The 6,080-nt window shown below is 40.8% G+C and overlaps 1 pseudogene; it reads left to right on the plus strand.

The window, feature by feature from the left end:
* Positions 1 to 5,114: 5,114 nt before the first annotated feature.
* On the plus strand, positions 5,115 to 5,862 carry LOC113027878 (histone H1-like; annotated as a pseudogene).
* The last annotated feature ends 218 nt before the right edge of the window (positions 5,863 to 6,080 follow it).

The raw sequence follows: 6,080 nt of genomic DNA on the forward strand, positions 1-6,080 counted from the left end.
ATGATCTAATTTCACGAGTTTCACACTAATCGCACATGAAAGAATCTTTTTCTTGTTTCACTTTTTTCCCCCATCTGATAAAATAATGCAAACTCTCTCTTACTTAAAAGATCAAAAATAGGATCCGATCTTTCAGGGGTTCATATGAGGCTAACATATTGTTGTACAGTTGCTGGACTATTTTGTGACTTGTCACATAGTGATGCAGTAATAAAGATACACATGCAAATGCTGTTATCTGCCATGATGTGAGCATAGTATAAACAGTCACTCATACAACTTTGTCAGTTGTGATCTTTAAATCCTTGATGACCCCTACAAGCCAACTTGTTAAGAGGTTCATTAGGAACTGTGGCCTATGCATTTGACAGAGTATTAATCCTCCACCCTTCTCCACCACCCCAAAGTCTTACAGCTGAAGAGATGCCTTAACTTATGACTGTAAGTACCCTGTAGGTAACCTCTAATGCAAGACTCCCTAATGCAGACCTGTTTTAGTCCAGCAAATCCATAGCATAACATTTCATTGTGAACGCTGGTTTTCTAGAAACAAAAGAAAATGAAAGAGAATTGATGTGAAAGATGAAAAAGTAAAATGTACATCTCACACGTGCACGGTCCTGTTTCTGTCCCATCTCTTATCTCCTGCTGTCTGATCTTGTAAAGTCTCTTTTGATGTAAGTAATCATAGCTGCCTGAGTAAATCCTTCTCCTGCACCAAATATCATTTGATCTTCTAAAAGTGCCTCAGACTCAATTAAAAAAAAAAAAGAAACAGCAACTAAATTCTCAGTAGACATTGTCAAAATCTTTATGCTTAAATATCAAGGGTCAGGTCAGAATGCAAAATTAGCTCATTCTTCTGATCTTTTTGTTAGAAAAATCTCACAATATCCAAGTTTCCTTAATTATAATTGGCTCTCCCTGCAGTTACTCTATTTTTAAGTGAATGCAGTTGAAGGGAATCTCAAGGCTCCAAGACAACAATCATACAATTATTAGTGCCTTAATAAAAATAACCATGGTTAGTCCTTTTCAGTGAGTGGTGGTGCTCGTGTCATGTTATAAACAGAGGCCTTTTTTTGATACAGTAGAAAATCTACTGCTGTTGATATAAATGCTCTACATTTACCTTTTCAAGCCTTTTCACTGGTTACCCTAATTACAGATAATAGGCTTTGTTCAATGCATATTGTGTGGCTGGGAACATGATGTTACCTGCTACAGTATTAAAGCATCGCACCAACTGCATTAACAGCTCTTACTCTCCCTTGTGAAGGTAAGAACTGATTCCTACGTCACTCTACATAGTAGGAATTCAAACGATGCTACTTAAGGTTTGTATCATGGTTTAAGGGCGTTGTCACATCTGCTGTGTTTAGTCTTCTTAAGGCAAGGCAAGTTTATTTATATAGCACAATTCAACAACAAGGTGATTCAAAGTGCTTTACAGAGACATGAAAAAAAACAGTAGATAAAATCAGAACAGTAGATAAAATCAGTAGTTAAAATGTAAGTTTTGAGCTTAAAAGTGTGGATTTGGTGTTTTATTCAAATGCAGCTGAGAATAGGTGAGTCTTCAACCTGGATCTAAATAAACTGTGTTTCAGCTGATCTGAAGCTTTCTGGGAGTTTGTTCCAGATATATGGAGCATAAAAGCTGAATTCAGCTTCTCCGTGTCTGGTTCTGACTCTGGGAACTGATAAAATCCAGATGACCTGAGGGATCTGGAAGGTTCATACTGGGTCAGGAGGTCACTGATGTATTTTAAATCAAACTCTGGTTCATTTTCCAGTTTTGTGCACTCGATGCAACTGGAAACAACCACACAAAGACCCTTTGGAGGAAGTGTACTAGATGCGCTTCCAGATGAACTCCAGAGTGAATGGGATCCTATCTCGACCTAAACCCACTACCAGGTGTACGGAGTAAGTTTAAGCTTCCAGGGGAAACAGATGCTTTGTATTGGGGGATGTGGAAACGTATTATAGATGTGCAAATGTCTTTACAGGCTATCATAAAAAAATACACAAGTCTTTATGTCAACTGTACTTTAATTTAACACCTTATAACAACACAGAAATTTTTCATATTTTCTTAAAATACAATATAAATTTTTTTTTTTAGATCAAAGGGAAACTGTGTTTTACAGCACACCACAAACGTACAACATATTGAGTTTCCCGAGAACAGTACCCCAAACCCAAACCCTACAAGTCCCTGTCCCTTGTGGCTAAATAATCATGGTAAGTTATGATATACATGCAACCGAATTTGGAGGAGGTTATGCTTGGAGCTTCCAAAGTCCCAAGATCCAAATTGAGCATCTGCACATCTGTCAGAAAAAGACCAACTCTGTTTCAATCACAGAATAATTAGTTGGCATGGGCAGGGTTCAAGGTCCCTTGTCAAGTTAACATTATTCTCCAATTATTCCTTTGTCGCCTTATTAGCAGCACCAGTGTCTGCTTTAGCTGAAGGCCTAGCAGACAGCTATCGGCTACAGCTGCCTCTGTTCAGACACCTGCCACTCAAAGCAGCCATGTTGCTAACCCCAGTATCCAGATGAATGAGTTATAAAATACACGCCCTGTATTGGTATTTAATGGTCACAAATTAAATACTAGTTGTCAATGGAAAATTGTATTTAGTAGTCAGTATAATCTTTTAGTGATATAAGTTTGCATATGGTAGAATACTGCATGTAGTTATTTGTATTAGGAAATATTCAACCATGTATACTTAGAGGCATATAATTAATTGTGTGTGATCTCTAACAGGCTGCAGGCTTGGGGTGCATCCCAGGAATGCACCCCCACGTCTGGGAGCATGAGAGCTCATACCTTGTTTTATTGTTTTACGGCAGGATTAACGTAGCTATGTCTGTTTTAGTTTAAGTGCTTCTTTACATATAGATGAACTGCTGGACTTCCTCACCATGTTATCTAGGGTGGGGGAGACTACCCCCTTTCCTGATCAAGGATGTACCTTTTGTGCTCTCATGACCCTTTGATCAGCAGGACACACACACACACACACACACACACACACACACACACACACACACACACACACACACACACACACACACACACACCTACTGAAGTATAAATAAAGATTGGGGCAGTTTCTTAGTGCGAGTCTCAGTCTGGAGGCTGCCCTTGCTAGCAAGAAGTTCTGTGTGTTTCTCTTCTCTGAGTCTTTACTGAAGAAGTGTTTTAGAATATTTTCCCTAACATTATTTGGTCCTCCGAGCCGGAGCAGAAAATATCAGAATTGTTATCTGTGACTCTGTTCCAAGATCCAGCACTGATTCCTGACGCCGTGGGGAGCCAGCACAGCCCTCTTGGACGAGGAGAGAGCCCCAGGACGTTAAATTCGGGTCTGGGCCGGTGTTATAATCTGGTCCACGGCGGTGGGATTCAGTCCAATGATCTGAATCACCAGTGGGACGTCAGGGGTGAGAAACACTATTTTGGTATATAAGACGGCCGCAAAAGTTTAAAGAAATGTGATAAAAAAAAAAAAAGGGGGGGTTTAAGTTCGCCAAAAGACCTGTGTTTTGACCAGTTTTAGAGGTAGCTGAAATTATCTCGTGACAAATTAGGTTTAAGTTCGCCAAAAGGAACTGTGTTTTGACCAGTTTTAGAGGTAGCTGAAATTATCTCGTGACAAATTAGCGCGCAAATGTTTATGTGTGTGTATGTGTCTGGAAGTAAGTTGATTTTACAGCACAATACGCTGCTGAACTACTTCCATTTTTTGTTTTCTGTGCTGAGGCTCATGTGCTGGTGACAAAGGAGAACGGTTGAGTTTCATCTCATAAAACTGATACCGCTTCACCGTTAGGGTGAAGTCGAAGGCCGTATCAGTAAACCACTCTGAAGTCAAGCGTGCCAGCGACGGCCCAGCAAAATCTTTGAAAATGGGTGATAAACAAGTAAAATTAACACCTGATGAGAAATGTCTAGAAAAACAGCAAGCCGGAGCAGGATTAATCCAAAAGAAAGAGAGAGGAATGCATCGTGGAAGAGCAAGAGGTAGAAGAAACAAAGTAGACAGTAACTCAGAATAGGATAGCAGCTCAGGTGAAGAGAGCAGTTCAGACTAGAAAGAACATAATAATCCCTCACCCAGCAAAAATTAGAGATCACAGTAGTTTGAAGTAGTTTAAAAAAGGGTTGGAAACAGACCCGACTGAATAGATATAAATGCAAGAGGAATAAAGTAAAATAAACAAAAAGCTAAATTACAACTTAATTTTAATGCATTCAAACTAATAATAAAAAGGATAACAACCTATAAACTGGTATTAATAATGAAAGCAGATAATTCACACAAACAGAACTGTGATAACTGTGATAACTGGAGTGTGCAGCGTTTCCGTGAGCAGTTTTCCTGCATCTTGACTTGTGTGTAGAGTGTTCATAACATCAGCATTATGTTTTTGTTTATTTGTTTTGTTGGGTTGAAAAATAGTTAAATAAACTGGTGATCATATTTATGGATCACCATGGCACATATTATCAGCCATGTGATTTATTTATGCAGATGACAAAGTGAGTGTGAATGTGTTTGACGTCACAGTGTTTGTGTGCGCTGTGTAAGAGTGATTGCCTTTGATTGTGAGAGCGGTGATTCTGCAGGTCACCAGCTATTTTAAAATATATATATATATATATTAAAAAAAAGAGTGAAAAAGAGACAAAATTTACATTGTAGATGAAAAATAATTATAGGAAAAAGGTTTTGTGTTGATCAGCCAAGAACAACTACAATCTTATTTTCTGCTTTTAAGAAAGGACTGTTCACAAAAACACAGAGAGAGAGAGAGAGATGTGTGTTGATTAAGCAGTGATGATAATAATGAACATGTCTTAGTTTGTCACTTTCAGGTGAAAAGCAGACCTGAATCAATTTTTCACATGCAGCGGTCGGAAGAAAGTCATAGTTTAACATCATTGGAAACATGCAGGCCAAGTTTCTGGCTGACTTATTTACAGTGCCATGTGTTTCTCAACCTCACAAGCGAGCTCACTCCTCCCTGAAGATAAGGAATGCAGCTCCGAAGCAATAACATGATAAAGAGACAGCAGCAAGTCCTGAGCACAAAAAGTCCCAGCAAAGCAGCAGCAATGTGGATAAACAGCAGCAGCAGAAGAAAGCAAACCCATCTTCCTGTCTGATTGGATGAATTCCACGGAGGGGCGAGCAAGATGGCGGTGGCAGCATGTTGAAATGCTCAGAAAGGACTGAGTGACTCGGGCAAGCCACATGCGGCTAGCATGCTGGCTAGCGACATGAAAGAAATGGACCCTTCATGATGCGTTCAACGTGCCAGCGCTGTGGTGGGAAAGGCTCCATCATAAACACGCCCTGCGCCCTGTGCAGAGGTTCAGGCCAAGAAGAAGAAGACGATGACTTCCAAGCCCAAGAAGGTCGGCCTCAGCGTGGGCGAGCTGATTGTGAAAGCCGTGGCCGCTTCCAAGGAGCGCAACGGCCTGTCCGTGGCCGCTCTCAAGCAGGCTCTGGCTGCCGGAGGCTACGATGTGGACAAGAACAAGGCCCGTGTCAAGACTGCCATCAAGAGCCTGGTGGCGAAGGGCACTCTGGTGCAGACCAAGGGCACCGGGGCCTCCGGATCCTTTAAGATGAACAAGGTTACTGAGAGCAAAGCCAAGAAGCCCACCGCGGCCAAAGCCAAGAAACCGGCAGCAGCTGCTAAGAAGTCGCCCAAGAAGGCAGCAGCAGCACTTCAGCCACTAGCACAAAGTCAACCGCATCAGAGGAGGGACAGGACAAAGCTGAAGGAGAAACTGCCTGCTATTGGACTATTGAAGTGGGAGAGGACAATAGAGTGAGAGTGGTGAGAACACAAATTTTGTTATTTAATGTGGGAAATTAAAATTTGGGGTAAAAAAACCTGGGAAAAGAAAACTGACTGCTTAAGTTGGAAAATTGTGAAGGGGTCTGAAACATTGCGAAAATAGAAACATACAAAATCACACACACAAGCAGAACATGCATTAACCCTACTAACACTTCCAAACACAAGAGAGCTTATGAAGATTAGACAACA

The sequence above is a fragment of the Astatotilapia calliptera genome, chromosome 8, assembly GCF_900246225.1.
Source record: "Astatotilapia calliptera chromosome 8, fAstCal1.2, whole genome shotgun sequence".
In the NCBI taxonomy this organism is placed as follows: Eukaryota; Metazoa; Chordata; class Actinopteri; order Cichliformes; family Cichlidae; genus Astatotilapia; species Astatotilapia calliptera.